This window comes from Amphiura filiformis, chromosome 7, assembly GCF_039555335.1.
Source record: "Amphiura filiformis chromosome 7, Afil_fr2py, whole genome shotgun sequence".
Classification (NCBI taxonomy): Eukaryota; Metazoa; Echinodermata; class Ophiuroidea; order Amphilepidida; family Amphiuridae; genus Amphiura; species Amphiura filiformis.
This window is the reverse complement of record NC_092634.1, coordinates 63,292,977-63,310,101: the sequence shown is the minus strand read 5'-3', so window position 1 is coordinate 63,310,101 and position 17,125 is coordinate 63,292,977. Positions and strand designations below refer to the sequence as shown.

Genomic DNA, 17,125 nt, shown 5'->3' with positions numbered 1-17,125 from the left:
TAATCCATATCATTTTAGCTGTTGATATTTCAGATATTTCTGATCATTCAAAGAAACAAGGGTCCAAGGCTACCATCAAAACAAACTTCAGGTGCAATGTGTTGCCATGGCAATTAAAATAAACGGGTGCGATCATCCGCGATGGGACGGATCGATAAATTCTTGGTTTTTGTGAACATCATTACCATTTAGTGGGACATTTGTGATTTTTTTAAATCAAAAGTTAGTGGAGATCAATTTCATTTTCAGTGTAGATAAAAACTTCAATTACCCTTCTCTTATTGACAAAAAGTGGCAAGACTAATTAGTGAGAATCGTAATTGAAAAAATATTGTCAGTGCGACGGCCGACGGGACGGAATGCGACGGGACGGAACTTTATTTACATAGTAGTTGAAAAAGATCCTATACTTTCTCTTAAAAGGGCGTTTCGTGATCCACAGCATCATCCCCCCACTTTTCTCAAAAAATGTTGAGATTTTTATATCACTGGAAACCGCTGGCTACAAAGGCCTAATGTTTATGTTATGTACAAAAAAATTAATTCGTGGAATTTGAATTTCGTTCTGGTATACCAGAACGAAATTACAATTACAACACATTGTCTATGCAGTGTAAGGCCGTGTAAAATTAATATTTTGGTTCTCGTCCCTCCTCCTCAATTTCTGGGATTTGTCAGATTTTTTTTTTTTTTAGATTTTTCAATTTTTTAGACTTTGGAATGATTTATGAAATCTTCATACATATAAATAAGTTTATTAGAGAACAAGCATCACTTCCAAGTCTTTTTGTGGTACTCTAGGGGTTTATCCTCAGAATCTCACATTTGAAAAAAAAAGGGGCCTCATCGTTTCCTCGAGCACTGTTGGAGAAGACCGAAAACTACTGACAGTGCTAATTTTACATTGAAAAAAAAAAAAAAAAAAAACACTTCCCTCCCTCATCAATTCATGAAAATCCTCTGGACGAGAACCAAAACATTAATTTTATACGGCCTAATACACAAAATCATGCATAACTCGCAAATGCAAAATCGCCTTAAATCGGAATCAACTGAAATTTTGGGAATAAGCTTTTTTCGTGGATATCTACTGAAAAATGTCATAAAAAGAGGATGCTAGGATCACGAAATACTCCTAAGGCCGTATAAAATTAATGTTTTGGTTCTCGTCCTGATGATTTTCATGAATGAAGATTTCATAAATCATTCCAAAGTCTAAAAAAATCTTAAAATCTATAAAAAAAAATCTGACAAATCCCAGAAATTTGAGGAGGGAGGGGACGAGAACCAAACGCCCGGCCTAAATACGAAATACGAGATAAAATACCTAAATTGGCAAAGTAAAGATCGTAAGATTCTTTGAGTTTGTCAACACCGATGGGCTCCGCCCCCTGCATGCATGAGATTCCGATGGGATTTTCCCTTTTTGCGCTGATTTCTGCTGTTCAATAGACTGTAATTAATTAAATATTGAATTAACTTTTTTGAATGAGTCTTTAATGTATCAAATCATCCAAAGATATTGAACAAATGAAGCCTTGAATAGTGGGTATAGGTATTTTTGCTTAAAAAGAAATGTATGAACATCATAGTAAAGACTTTCCTCAGTCTATCATTATAGAACGCATTGATTACGATGCTTAGTCTTTAGTCAAACCTAGCTGCATTGAAATCTCGGTTTATTGTGAGAAGACTAATGCAAAATATATTCCTATCGCATCTTATTGTATTGAGAATTATCGTTAGGAAAGCTTTGTACATCTTTTCTCATGCAAAATCAATATATTTTATGATATCCGTTTCAGATTTGGAGCCAGTCTAACAGCGCATGGTATATAATTACAATGTCGGACCTGCACAGACATGAGCCCGGTTAGCTCAGTCGGTAGAGCATCAGACTTTTAATCTGAGGGCCAAGGGTTCGAGTCCCTTACCGGGCGCAAATTTTTTTTCATACTTAAAATTGATTTTTTACCTATTTATGAAGTTATTCTCTTTTAAATTAATTAGTTTTAGTCGTTTTTCCATTCTTTTTTTCATGTTTTGCATTTAATTTTAATTGGATCTTTGCGATTTTTTTTTGCAAGGCGAAACTGTTAAATAATGTTTTTGATGTAGCCTAGGCTTTTTGATCTGATGATGACATAGGCCTAATAAGGCCATATAAAATTAATGTTTTGGTTCTCGTCCAGAGGATTTTCATGAATTGATGAGGGAGGGAGGTGTTTTTTTTTTTTTTTTTTTTTTTTTCAATGTAAAATTAGCATTGTCAGTAGTTTTCGGTCTTCTCCAACAGTGCTCGAGGAAACGATGAGGCCTTTTTTTTTTTTTCAAATGTGAGATTCTGAGGGATAAACCCCTAGAGTACCACAAAAAGACTTGGAAGTGATGCTTGTTCTCTAATAAACTTATTTATATGTATGAAGATTTCATAAATCATTCCAAAGTCTAAAAAATTGAAAAATCTAAAAAAAAAAAAAAAAATCTGACAAATCCCAGAAATTGAGGAGGAGGGACGAGAACCAAAATATTAATTTTACACGGCCTATATAAACTTTTCACTATTTTGTTAACAAATGCCAGGCCTGTTGTAGCCTATATAATACGTGAGCGCGTATTTGAGCGTTTTAGAAAGAATTTATTGTTTTTCAATATTTTTTTTTCATTGCATCCTGAAGATATGGGCATATAGCCTAAAAATATTTTGCAATAATACAGCACAGCACAGCAACAGCAAATTTGTGAAAGGGATTTGATTTTCTATTAAGCTAATGAAATGAAAAATAATGATGATTAGTTTTCCTTCACATTTTTGCAGTGAAATATATGAGGTCATGATTTCATTATTCATTATTTTGGAAAGGGTATTGTCAAAACTTTCATTTACATGGCTATTACCTATATATTGTTGATGAAAGACCATCTCAAAACATGCAGGTATTAATGCTAAGATCATCATGACAGACATTTTGCAACAGATTGAGAAAAGATTTGAATTTGTTTTTATTAAAATGAAAAAAAATTGCAATTTTTGTATCACTAGAAACATGATGAGGTAATCCTCAAATTCTCATTCTTTACTAATACATCCTCTACCCCTACAACTAAGAAAAACTGCTGATTATGATCAGCACATACAGTGATGTCAGACATTTTGAGAGTTTCAATTTTGATTATTTCCATCTCAATTTTCAGATAATTGACTTTTTTTTATGAAAATAATGAACGTTTTGGTCAAATTGAAAAGGTGATGCGGGCCCGGGATGCGGGCGGGTGACGGGAAACTAATATTTTCATTACATAGGCCTTATCATACATTTCAATGCCCTGTTTTAATAACTCGAAATATTTAATTTGAAATTCGAAGAACTGACTCAAAATCTCATTTTTTCATGGACAACTTTGACAAAAATATGCTTCATATCATGCATGATCATTGTCAATTGTGTTTTGTGGGAGAATTGTGACTGTGTCGATGTCCTAGATATTTGTTGTGGTATAAACCTTTGAAAATTATGAGAAAAGCGAATAGTAAATGAAATTATTGCCTAGTAATATTATACTAGGCCTAGGCCTAAGCCAAAGTAAAGGACCGTAAATTTGAAGGTTAAAATGTATTTATAAATAAATAAAATTAATTACTGTGACAACAACGGACCGTCCAGTAACTTATACTGAAGTTATAGCAAATATCTGGAACTTTAGTAAAAGTTAAGGTCTTTCAAAAACAGGGCTCTATTTGGGTAAATTAGGGGTCCTTCCCGGGGGTCCTTCAGAGCTGCGCGGTAAAATAATACAGGGTCTTTCTATACCGTATCATATATAGTGGAAGCAGGGGGGCCCCCCGCCCCCCCCCCACCTAAAAAATCCTGATATAGGCCTAGTTGAGAAGAAAAAATAAAGCAATGTCCTGTGTATCCTCATTTAAACCGTTTTGGGGGCTAAAATAGGGTAAAATTGCAATCATCAAATACCAAAATGAACCTTCATTTTAGGCCAAAATAGTCTGAAACTGAAACTCCCCCCCCCCCTTAAATTTTAATGCTCCTGCCGCCACTGACACGTATGGTCTTTTGTTAAGTTGGCCATGTATACACTCTTGGATATATTGTACTCAACTTGAGTAAAAAGGTCACAGCTCAACAAAATGAGTAAAACATTACCATGATTACTCAAATTGAGTAAATAATGCCCAACATTGAGCTCATTTTAATAGATATTACCCTCAATGTTGGGTAATATTTATCAATATGAGCTCAATGTTAAGTAATTTTTTACTCATTTGTTGAGTTGTGATCTATTTAAGCTCAATGTTGAGTAAGTTTTTACTAATTTGTTGAGTTGTGACATTTTTACTCAATGTTGAGTAAAATATCTTACTAGCTTTTTTCTCCTCACCGGTGTCGTGTGCCAGACCCCTCTCATGATGAAATCGTAGTAGTATATATGAATATTAATGAACTCTACGTCATCCGCGTCATACATTTTTTTAATAATCGACTCGTACAGATCGTGAATGATGTTATTAATAGATCTAGCTCGTCACCACAGTGAAATTAATTAACACACACACGGCGGTTGAATTTTAAACCACACACCAAGAAGAACATCACTAAGATTGAGAGCACACAGCGCCAAGCAGCCAGATTTGTACTCAACACCTACAGTCGGCAAGCCAGTGTTTCCAAATTGATCACTCAACTACAGTGGGACTCCCTCGAGAGACGTCGCCAAGCTGCAAGCCTTTGTTTGATGTATAAGATCCACAACAACTTGGTCGCCATCAACCCAACTGACTATGCCTCTCCTATGGCTCCTAGCAGCAGAAGATCATATCATCCTGACAAATACCAGATCATAACATCTCGCCTTCAGATTCACAAATTTTCGTTCTTTCCTCGCACCGTCATCTGGTGGAATGCTCTCCCCGGCCATATAATAGCCTCTCCATCCATCGAGGCATTTAGGGGAGCCGTTGCAGCCCACAATTAAGTGGATCCCAGTTTTTACTCGCACCTTGTACATACGCACTGCAACTTCCGGCACCGCACACAAGCATTTTGTCACCTTGGCACAGGGGGGGTGGGACGTTGAGGTTTCGATACTAGATTTGGGGTTTTGAGGTTGCAAATGGCGCGAAACTTTGTGTTAAAACCAATGGTGGCATATCCGCTAAGATCGATTACGTTGCCCAATTTCCGTCATCAATATCATTTAAACTACCGAACGCACCTCCGCAAGTTTTGGAATGTAGCAAGAAAACGTTATTTTGAGCAACTTTTTCCAGCCCACCTCAGAGGTGGGATGGAGAAATTTTGAGAAAAAGCATTTGAAATTTGAGTTTTCGCGGGGTTTTGGGGGATTTTTAGTTTAAAATTTGCCGTTGCATTAATCTCTTCAACAGACTCAAAGCAGTCGGTTGTGTGGGAAGAGGTTATAGTAGCGTACTGGATGCACTGTTTCATAGATGGACAAGTACATTGTAGCTCGTCGCCACTCGCCGGTTATTTCCTGGTGATACGAAGCATCAGCTGATTCAGCATGGAGAAGTCAGCTCTTCTGTTTACAAACAAACTAATAGCTCTGTTTACAAACGTGATGACAACCTGAGCATAATATACTTGATGGTGAGTGTGCGGAGTATTAAATTGGAATAGTAATTTCACTGAGTCGCTTTCTCGAGCTCACTGTTTTCGTAGGGTCACGGACACTGCCACTGCACTGATGCAGAAAGCTTATAATTATTGCGAGCGAGCACACTGATCAGTGCATGATGTCCCGCATGATGTACGTGTCTCTAGTCCACAATAATTATCCATCTCATGATCTATTATAATTTATAAACTGTCACTGTAAACTGTGTAACCCTGACCATGCTGACCCTGCATGCCTGGCCATGGTAATTGCCGTAATTGTAATTTCACTAAACTTTTAACCCTTCGTAACTCATTACCGTTCGACGCGTTCACGTTTGTAAAGTTACGAATACCCAATACTAGATGTAACTTAAGGGTACTGTTCGTAAGTAAGTTTAGTGAAATGGAACTTACGACTCGTCACAAGTTACGAATAATTTTGAGACTTACGAAAGCTTTGTAAAGCTTAGTCAAGTTAATGAAATGGACACCTTGGTCAAACTGTAAACCCAGGGGTTGGGGCGGCGCTGGGGGCACTTAACACAAATGACCATACAAGTATGTTCCCCCGGAAAGACCCCCTATTTTGGATTTTGCAGCTCTGAAAGACCCCCTATAAGTGACCAAACTAGAGCTCCAAAAGACCCTTGATTTTGATAATTTCAGCTCTAGAAGGTTTTGTCAGGCAATTTTCAGCCAGAAAGCCGGACCCTTGATTTTGACTGTTCGCAGCTCCAAAAGTGCCCATTTTGCTTGTTTGCAGCTCCAAAAGACCCCCTTTTACCGGGGCAGCTCCCAAAGACCCACCACTTCAACATTCCAGGGGAACATACCCACCAAATTTGGTTGATGTGCCCCTCCCCCCCGGCCGTAACCCTGCCTATCCCCTACTACCCCTGCTAACTAGTGACGTACTTGACGCTTTAATGTTTTTTGTAATTGTAGTAGGCCTACAGCTTTTAAATGCATGTAAACACGGCAGTAATTTGAGCCAACTCATCCGATTTAAATTTGAATAAACATTACTGGAGTTTGCACAGACATCACTCTCTCGAGGAAGTCAAATGGACTATTATGCCTCGCCGACTTCGGGCGGGGGCATTTTGAATGCCGAGCCCTGAATATGTCTCGGCCCCATGCAACATGGAATTTCCCCAATCGCTTTCCATGGACTTCCAACATGTGATCGTCTTGGTGCCTAGCAGGAAGTTGCAGAATTGCCTGGCTGTCCTGCCTACTGCCAATATGAACTTTTTATTTATCATCAGGATGATGGATTATCTCGGAATAATTAATTATCTCAAAATAACTGATTATCTCAGAATAATTGATTATCTCAGATTCTCAGGATAATTGATTATCTCAATTTATATTGCAAATAGGGACATTGACAGGACAGGACTTGAGATAATTGTTGAGATAATTTGAGAAAATACATTATCTCAAGATGTTTTATCTGGAGATGATAAATTATCTTGATAGTAAATTATAAATTATCTTGAGATCATTATCTTGAGATAATCAATTATCTTCAGATGATCAATTACCCTGAGATAATAAATTACCTTGAGACAATTATCTCAAGATAAATATATGGAAATAATAAATTATCTCAAGATAAATATCTCCATAATCTTTTGTCCAGAGATAAATCCGGGAAGATAAATATCTTGAGATAATAAATAATCTTGTCATGATAATAAATTATCGCGAAAAAATACATTATCTCAAGATGTTATTTATCTGGAGATCATAAATTATCTTGATTAGTAAATTATCTTGATAATCTCTAGATGATTAATTTACCCTGAGATACCCATGAGATCTCAAGATAAATATCTCCATAAAAAACCTCTCTCTATATATCTTTTTGTCCAGAGATAAATATCTCATGATGATAAATTATCTTGAGATAATTGATAAGTCACTAAAAAAAATACATTATCTCTAAATCTTTTTTATCTGGAGATTAATATGTTGAGATAATCTTGAGATAAATTATCTTGAAATAATAAGTTATAAGATGACTTATCTCAAAGTAATTTATTATTTCAAGACTCTAATTTGTTATCTTTTATAGATAAGTGTCTCAAGAAATTATCTTGAGATAAGTAAATTATTAATAAATCTCAAGATAACAAATTATCTCAAAATTATCTCAAGAGAATACATCATCTCAAAACCTTTTTTCTGGAACTAATAAATTATTTAAAATCATCTCAAGATAAATATATGGTGATGATAAATAGCTCTTATGATAAATTATCTCAATATATATTTTTGAAGTTAAATATATGGAGATAATAGTAATAATGTCAAGATGATAATGTATTATCTCAACTTAATTGATCATCCAGAGGCTATTTAAAGCAAGTACATGTAAAAAGCTTTTCTTTTTAATTTAAAATTATTGTTATTATTGTCTTATGTTTTTTACAGGAAGCATGCATGATGGTTTGGAAAATGGACCTTGTGATGGCTATACCATGGACATAGGAAACCATTGATTTTTGAATCAACAGCGGGAACTATTCTTGGTGGTTATTCAATGGAGCTCAATGGATTTTTCAACCTACGGATTTGGCGCAAACTTCTCACATAGCACTATAACATGATTAGTCGTTTGGATTTAAGTACCAGCATTCAGCAGTTGGGGAAAAAATCAGCATAGTTGAATGAAATACTTAAAGCAATATTATAACATTTTCAAACAAAATAGATTAGCATTTCTTTGCCATAAAATGTTAGCTTTTACTGTCAGATATATCCCTTTTATTTTTGAGCGAACAACTACGGCAAAGCAAAGAAAATTGGAATTTACTACCAGCGGTCCAGCGCACATGTCACCAATACGTACCACTCCTTCGGTCATGTTGTGGTACGACCCTTTGTTGTGTATATCACCGTCCCGCACGCGTGACGTACTCTGTGTTATGAACATCGTGTATGCGTTCGACTAATAATTCCATCGTAATAATAAAGGGCTGAATCAGCCTTTAATTCAAAATCACGGATTTTGACAAAACTACAGCACCGAGAGTCTTGATTTTTGCAGGGTATATTGGTTTAATAAAGTACAATGTAATCGTGTAAAAAAGGAATTTTAAAAATTCAGTGAGGGCGTCTTCCTCAGCAAATGTTATAATATGGCTTTAATTGTTAGTAGTTAATGGCATTATGTCAAAGTCTGGCTAACTTTGCGACTAATTTATGAGACATTGCCCGGGGACATTGCACTGTTTCACTGTTTGATGAACTCCAATAATAAACTAAAGGTTAGATCTGCACAATAATTATTTGTGAACAAAAATATTTACGGAAATGATTGTGCTCCTGGAGAACAAAACTATTGTAAAGAGCTCCAGAATTACTCCAATAATTACATAAACAACTGAATAATGCACCAACTGCCTGCCAAGATTATAATACAGGACATTGATATGATACAGGGTCTTTGAAAGAGCTGTGCAGTCAGAAAATTTAATATATAATGGCACAACAAATATGATCAGAATAGAGTATGATGTTGCATGGTATTAAGGGGGTACTACACCCCTCGATAAATTTGTGTCTATTTTTGCATTTTTCTCACAAACTAATAACACAGTGATAACAAAACTTATGTATATTATAGGGCAAGGAATCCAATTACTACACTGGAATTTCAGTGACCCAAGACAAGCGGTTTGTTATTTATGATAAGAAATAAGGTACCACTAGGATGTACCTCGTTTCCTATCATATACTAAACCGCTTGTCCTGAGTCACTGAAATTTCAGTGTAGTAATTGGATTCCTTGCCCCAATAATATACATAACTTTTGTTACCAGTGTGTTATTATTTTCTGAGAAAAATGCAAAAATAGTCACAAATTTACCACATGGGTGTAGTACCCCCTTAAAGCATCTGCCAATTTTTTTTTTTTTTTTTTTAAAATTGACCCACATGGTCTGGATAACAATTTGAAAATTGCACCTCAATAGGTGTATAGTGTATAGTTTCTTGCATTCACAGCAGTTATAAAGCTATAAAATTTACCATTCTGAAATTAAAGAGGAAACCCAGCCAGAGGAGTCCTTCTGGGATGAACCAAACCTGCCTGGTTATCAAATTAGTTAGTGACAATTTACAAGTGACTTAACTAATGCATATTTATACTATGCCAGGGTCATTTGTTTGGCAATATTTTCTTAACATGATCAAAGACATTTCACTCCCTGGAGGTTTGATTCACCCGGAAGAACTACTCTGGCGGGGCTTCCTCTTTAAGGACATTACTACACCCCTGATAAATTTTGTGACTAATTTTGCATTTTTCTCAAAAATAACTACACACTGGTAATAAAAGTTATGTATATTATAGAGGCAAGGAATCCAATTACTTCACTGCAATTTCAGTGATTCAAGACAGGTGGTTCATTATATAAATGGGGTACATTCTAGCGGTACCTCTTTTCTTATCATAAATAACGCATACCACTTGTCTTGAGTCACTGAAATTCCAGTATAGTATCTGGATTCCTTGCCCTATAATATACATAACTTTTGTTACCAGTGTATTATTATTTATAGTCACAAATTTATCAAGGGGTGTAGTACCACCTGCAAAAATAAAAACCTAGTAAAAATTTCCAGCTATGCAGTAATGGTGATGGTGCTCTTGGAGCATATGATCACAGTGAATCCATGTTGCAACCATGTAGCATCATAGGACGCAGGGCACATGCCCCCCCATCGATTGCAAAGTTTAGAAAATCCAATTGGAAAATTGCGGAAAATGGATTGTGCCCCTCAATCACTATCAGACACAGATGCTTTAATTACCCCCAATATGATGACCTATGCTATGCCACTGATTACTTCTATTTGATCATTGATGGTGCGTAACATTTAACCTTGGTCCTTTTTGGCTCAAACACATAAAACTGGAATGAAAGCCCCAAGTAGGTCAAATTATGCATCTCTTGACTGGAATATTCAAATTTTGCAAGGATGTCAACCAACCATACTTCCATACAGCAATAATCAGCAAAGAAAAAATGGCAAACCATCTTTCTGCAACTGAGCTATGCGGAGTCTGATACCATTGTTTATATGATATTTACCCATCTTCCATGTATTTCTATTCCTACTCAAATGCAACACTGAAATAAATTCAAGCAAAGCAAATGATTATGCTTTTAATTTATTATTCTTTTCAGTTTTACACATACAAAGTCATGATTGTTAACATCATCTGCCAGTGATTGTGTTAAAAGTTACCAAATTTGCCTTCAATAATGTAAAGTAAATCTTCAGATACCATGTAAAGAGGTTTAATAAAATGTTATTTTTATATGGCATGGTTCTACTAAGTCTTGAGATTGTAGTCATTCTTCTCTCATCTTTAATGTCCATTTGCATTTTTCCCCATTTTTTTTGGCAATAGCTTGTGTTCATGGTGATCATAATTCAAAATCTTCATTTCATGAAGAACTAGCTCAGTTTGCTGATCGCAAGGCCATATATTGCCACATGACTGAGTTAGCTGGGAGTGTTTCAAAATACTTGCATTTCCTTGACAATAATGATATAAAATTGGATGGTTTGAACCCAATACATAGAATTTATTATTCGAGCTATGAGTTTTAAAATATTGGAGGAGCGAAGTCAAGTCCAATATTTTTTAACTCATAGCGAGACCAATAAATTTTGCATTGGGTGAAAAAATATCCAATTTTATCATTATGTTTTCAGAATCTTTTTTGGTCAAAAACATGACTTTTGGTAAAAAATTTGATTTTTGGTAAAAAATGTGGTTTTTGGTCAAAATGTGATTTTTGGTCAAAAATGAGTTTTGGTCAAAAAATTGTGGAAAACAATTTTTTGGGGAAAAGTGAGCCTATCCAACACAGTCCAAGTTTTGAGTCCAAGTGTTGATTATATTGGACTCTTTAACTCTGTACAAAGTATAGGAAGGAAGATTCTGAGAACATAATAGAAATAAATTGAGTGTATGGGCGAATGGGGTTAGTTGCACCTTTGAGTCAAAAGAGTTCAGTGTGGGGCACTAATTGGGGGGATGGAGGACTACTTAGGTTAAATCATGATATGACTGCTCTTGTGTTTTTTAACCAAGAACATATTTGTTTATTTCCCAGGGGGTCACTCCCATTGTGGCATGTACACCATCCGCGATAATAAAAATGCGTAAGGGTAGTTTTTTCGTGGGTAGGCACGATATGTGTGTATCGTGTTTAAGGTGTTAAAAACATGAAAAATTGGAAAAAGGGTAGCAAAATTGCAATTGCTAATACGTGGAAATGAAATTTAGGGTATGAAATTTGATGCAAGGAACAAAATCCCTGTATATGTTTAGGGTGTGAAAACAGGCGTGTGATATCTGTTTAGGGTATCGTTTTAGCCAAGGGTTAAATCCTTGTTTAGGGTGCATTTCAAAAGTTGATTATTATGGAGGTGTACAGGCCACAATGGGAGTGACCCCCTGCAGGTTTATTTTAATAACCAGTCGGTCCGGGCAGACGCAAGCTCGGGCCCTGATAGGGCCAGGCTCAAACAAAAGGCTCAACCCAAAGCCTAAAAGCTTACAAGCATGATGTTCTCAGCTGTCTATCCAATCTATCACTACAAGATTCCTATTTCGGCCTGCACAGGTACACCATCGCCAAGGCACCAGGCTGGTACACAGAGTACCTACACAGTACCAATACTGCCACTGCACAGGATCCACCAGCAGTGGTACTGCACTGGTTCTAAACTGGTACTCACCTGGTACTGCACCGTACCAGCCAAGTACATGTACCTCCGACTAATTCAGCGATGGTGTACCTGTGCAGGCAGCCCAATATGAATCAGGTAGTGTAACTGAGCTTCATAATATTAATCCTAAAACACTTGTTGTCACAGTCCACTGCTTAGATTTAATTTCTAAATTGGAATGTAAAATCTAAAAGTTACTTGTCGATTGCTTGTTGGTACTGTAGTACACCAGTACACAGACTCGCAGAGGAATGTTTATTGCAACTTTTTGATCTCAAATATGGTTCCTGACTACCAGTTGCCTGAGTTATCAGTTTCCAGGGCTTGGTCAATCTTTTGCCTTACCACACACACCAACCTATAAATTTAAAAAGAAATAGAATAAAATATTGTTTCACATCGAACAAGTTTTTACTGCAAATTGAAAATGATACGTGGGATACAATGATATTCTGGGAGACAAGGGAAATTACTGCTGGTGGCAAACATTAGCAAAATGGTGCAAGTGATTATGAAAATGCCACTGTTAGCAACAACATTTCAAATTCATTTCAAAGCAGTTTGAGGTACCGGTACTCACGCTTTCTTACATGTAGCTCCAACTTCCACTGACATTCTCCGCACAAAGGTGTGAGGTGTACACCACAGCCACAAGAGGTTACACAGAAAAAATAAATTATCAACAAATTCACAACTACTTTCCTCACATGAAGTTAAATTAAAGAAATCTTTTTTTCTTACATCAGTGTAAATTTTGAGCACATTTGAAGGTGTAAGGTGACCAAAACTGTGACTGAAACTATAGTCTCTTCCCGGAGACTGGCTTAATCACAAATGAATGAGCAAGGGTTTGCCGTAATAAATACAATGTACATTTGCCTACCACATCACAGTTACTTGGCATGGGACAATTACATATTTAGCATTTTAAATCAAAAAATGATGATTTAAAATTGTATTTAAATATAATGCAGGTTTTTCACAACATCCTTAACCCTGCAGTCACATGGCTGCTCACTACAAAAGGGTTGAAATGTTAGCAATACAGCAGGTTTTTTGGGTTGGATTATTTAATGAGTTTGTGTCCCTAAGTATGTGTAGTAAACTAAAAATCAGTGGCTAAAATACAATGTACATGGCAAATTCCTTTCTATTCAAAAACTAACTTTGCTGAAACTGAAGCCCATTCACGGTGGATGATCATGGATCTACATTAGGGACTGTTCACAAACACTTGTTGGGGGGGCTGATGCAAAAAGGGGGGCTCTTAAAAGTTTTGACCCTTCTAGGGGGAGAGGGGCTCTGAAAAAATTGACCACAAATTTTCCCAGGAAAATTGAGTATATGTGTACATCCATATCAAAACGATGCACTTGTCGGCTGCTACATGTGCCTCATTTCACATAACAGCTAGGAATTAATACCAGACTCATCTGAAGTGGAGGTCACTTCAAATCATCCCCAATTAGTGACATGGTTTTAGAATGTTCTCTGTATTAATAAGCCATTTGACTTGGGGATGATTTGAAGTGACCTCCACTTGAAATGAGTCTGGTATTTATTCCCAGTTATTATGTGAAATGAGACACATGTAGCAGCCGACAAGGGCATCCTTTTGATATGGATGTACACATATGGGGTTGACCCATAATTTTCATGTCAAAAAGGGGGCCCTGAAATTTTTGAGATCTGAAAAAGGGGCCCGAAAAATTTTCACGATGAAATTTTTTTGCATCAGGGCCCATCAGTGTTTATGAAAGGTTCCTTAATCGATTTTACTGTATGATACATGTACGAGGGGGTATCTAAAAGTTTTTGACATCACCCAGAAGTGAAAGAGCTATACTGATAAAATTTTGTCAGTGTAATCACTGGTCCTTATGTACATTATGGTTCAAAAATGGTCTCATAAGTATGTTTACTTTCTTTCCAGGTGGTGCTAGATGGGCAGTAGGCGCATTACCTTTTCATGATAAGATCCTCCACTTTCTTGAGTTTCTTCACTGTGGCGCGCCATCCATAAGTGATGGACGTCCACTTCTTGGCTAATCTGTGAGGGACATGTAGCCAGTTTGGAAATTCCTTTTCAAAAAGCAACAGTGCAATACGTTCCTCAATTTTCACCATCTTGCAGGTTATGCGCCTAGCTACTGCCCACCTAGTGCCATCTGGATAGAAAGTAAACTTATACTTATGAGACCATTTCTGAACCATAATGTACATAAGGACCAGTGATTACACTGACATAATTTCATCAAAATAGCTCTTTCACTTCTGGGTGATGTCAACAACTTTTGGATACCCCCTCGTACAATGTACATGTCATACATCATAGACTTACTTGCAAGCTCATTTTGTGTGGCATGGTGGTGCAGGGCTCTAGCCTTCTCCTGTCTTTTTCTCCTGATGACATGAAGAAAGAAATGCAAATTTAAATATCAAAATTTGAGGAAAATTGAGGTACATAATACATTAGAATTTAGATGCATGCATAAACTCCTCTAGTTGATTAATTTCACAAAAGTGTGGTTGAGCTTTACCCAAGGAAAATCTAGTACTTAGTACTTGGACGTAAAAAACAAGCAAACACAAACAGAGAAATATTGAAATTCCCAATGATTACACAGACAGTACAAGTACCCACACAGATTTGGTGCCCTAATTTGTATTTACGAACTACACTGTATTGGTAAGCACCGGAAAAATATGATTTTTGAGAGCAAATTTTGCGCATCAATTTCACAAAATTCCTGATTTGTGTGATTTATCCATAATATTACCCAAATGTGTGCATTTTCCGCAAAAAGTTCAAATTTGCATTTTTTAAATTAAATTACACGGCATGCAGAGTTGAATTCGTTAAAATTAAGTCCTATGAGCAGTGGCGTGCCGTGGCCGCCCCTACCCCAGGGGGCTGAAGAAAATTCAATTTTGCCCCCTTCCTCAGCAGCCCGAAAAGGTTGCCCCAATTTTTTTACGGTCGTTTGAAAAAGTAAAAAAAAAAAAAAAAAGGATTTATAGGCGCTAGCGCCCCCAAAGCAACACATTTTTATATATAGTACAATTTTTTCAAAATTTCCGCCCTTTTTCTTTACTAATTCTTTTTGCCGCCCTTCTTCTTCCGCTGCCCTTCGATTTGGCCACCCCTGCTTTGACTCGGGGCTGGCGCCCCAAAGCCCCAAAATATGCGCATGATGAGGGTGGTCGACTGCATATCCGTCAGTACACGCTTTTCAATACGGAATAAATGCTAACCTCATCGTGACATCATCCAAGCAGCAAAGTTCATTTCCCATGGAAAAAGCATGTATTGACGGATATATGCAGTTTACCATTCTGCTATGGTCTATTTTCTATACCGGTACTTTTTTTCTGCATGGATTGTATTACAGATCACCATGGGTTCTTTCAATTTTGTGAAAACTTATGTTTTTTTTTGGAAAATGAATACTTTAAAAATGGGTGTCTTGGAAAAATCTTAAAATTTGTGGCCAAACCTAAAATTCGCGATTATACCCAAAATATGTGAATGTTAGCGTTTCACATACATGTACATTGTACATATCTTTTCAGATTGATTTTTTTTAAATACATACCCTTTTCTTTCTTCCTTTGTGTGCTGCTTTGCTTGTAGCTCGATCTTCCCCGTCAAAAACAACTATGGGCGTAACATTTTGCCTAACCAACACATCTACTGCTTAGCAGAAATCATTGACATACCGGGGTACCTGTAAGAACCATAATTGCATAAAAGTGATGTAAAAATTGGTTGATATACAACTTGTCCCTATCCCAACCCACCCCTTGACCAATAGCGTATCTGTGGCAGGGGTCACTCTGCACCCCCCATGGCTTTGACCAGGAAGGAAAACCTGAAAAATTATGCTAAATCAGCCTATTTTACACCTCTGCCTGAGAAAATCTACCCTGTGACCGGGTAAATCTACCGCACACCAGGATTTTGCCCGCTCTGACAAGTGACCCCAATACACGGTACACCACGTACTGCCCTTGACAATATAGTCTACCCGTCCTTTGACAATATATATAGTCAACTACCTTAGCTTTATTCCCTCCAGCAAGCAAGGGACAGGTTGGTCACTGGTCAGTGACGAGTTGCCTTCAAAAAATGTGGTGCAGGTTGAGCAAAGGACAGGTTGGCATAGGAACGGCTTGTCATGTATTCTTAAAAATTAACTTCATTCATGTGACCAGGTAACATTAAAACCAATCAACGGTACAGGATGCTTTTTTGGTCACGCAGCTATAAAAAGACAATTTTCATGGTTTAGAATAGGAGATTAATGAAAAATAAGCCCTTAATCCTTTCCTTCATCACCGAATACAAGTCACACACTTAAAATAATTTCTTAATATATGAATAGTATTGTAAATAATTGTGGTTCTTGAGAAATATGTCAATTATGAAGATGTTGCGTTTCAACTCTTTTCACATCATAATTACAGAACCACAAGATCCACAAAATTGTAACTGGATTCAGCACCACACCCGATTTAAAATGATCATAACAAATTTCACTACATGTAGATGGTATACCATCTACATTACATAGACAGTATTTAAATTAATAAGCTTAAGCTTAACTTACTTCGTGGATCAATTCCAGGTTGTGCAGTGTATCTGCGTCAATGCCTGCACTTCACCGCCCAAATCCGCGGCAGAAACCCTGGCAGAAACTTTATTTTCTATATTCTTGAATTTTGGGAGT

The 17,125-nt window shown here is 36.7% G+C and overlaps 1 protein-coding gene, 1 long non-coding RNA gene and 1 other non-coding gene across 3 annotated transcripts in view; 1 reads left to right on the top strand and 2 right to left on the bottom strand.

The window, feature by feature from the left end:
• The window catches only part of LOC140157456 (androglobin-like), a 266,592-nt gene that overhangs the window by 216,980 nt on the left and 32,487 nt on the right, over window positions 1-17,125 (bottom strand). The gene's annotated exons all lie outside the window — the stretch shown is intronic.
• Trnak-uuu (transfer RNA lysine (anticodon UUU)) lies at window positions 1,868-1,940 on the top strand. Its single transcript has one exon. It is a non-coding gene; the product is annotated as a tRNA-Lys (tRNA).
• On the bottom strand, window positions 12,095-16,531 carry LOC140157453 (uncharacterized). The gene is made up of 3 exons (XR_011859682.1): window positions 15,992-16,531; window positions 14,737-14,798; window positions 12,095-12,753 (listed from the first exon to the last, which is right to left on the bottom strand). It is a non-coding gene; the product is annotated as an uncharacterized lncRNA (long non-coding RNA).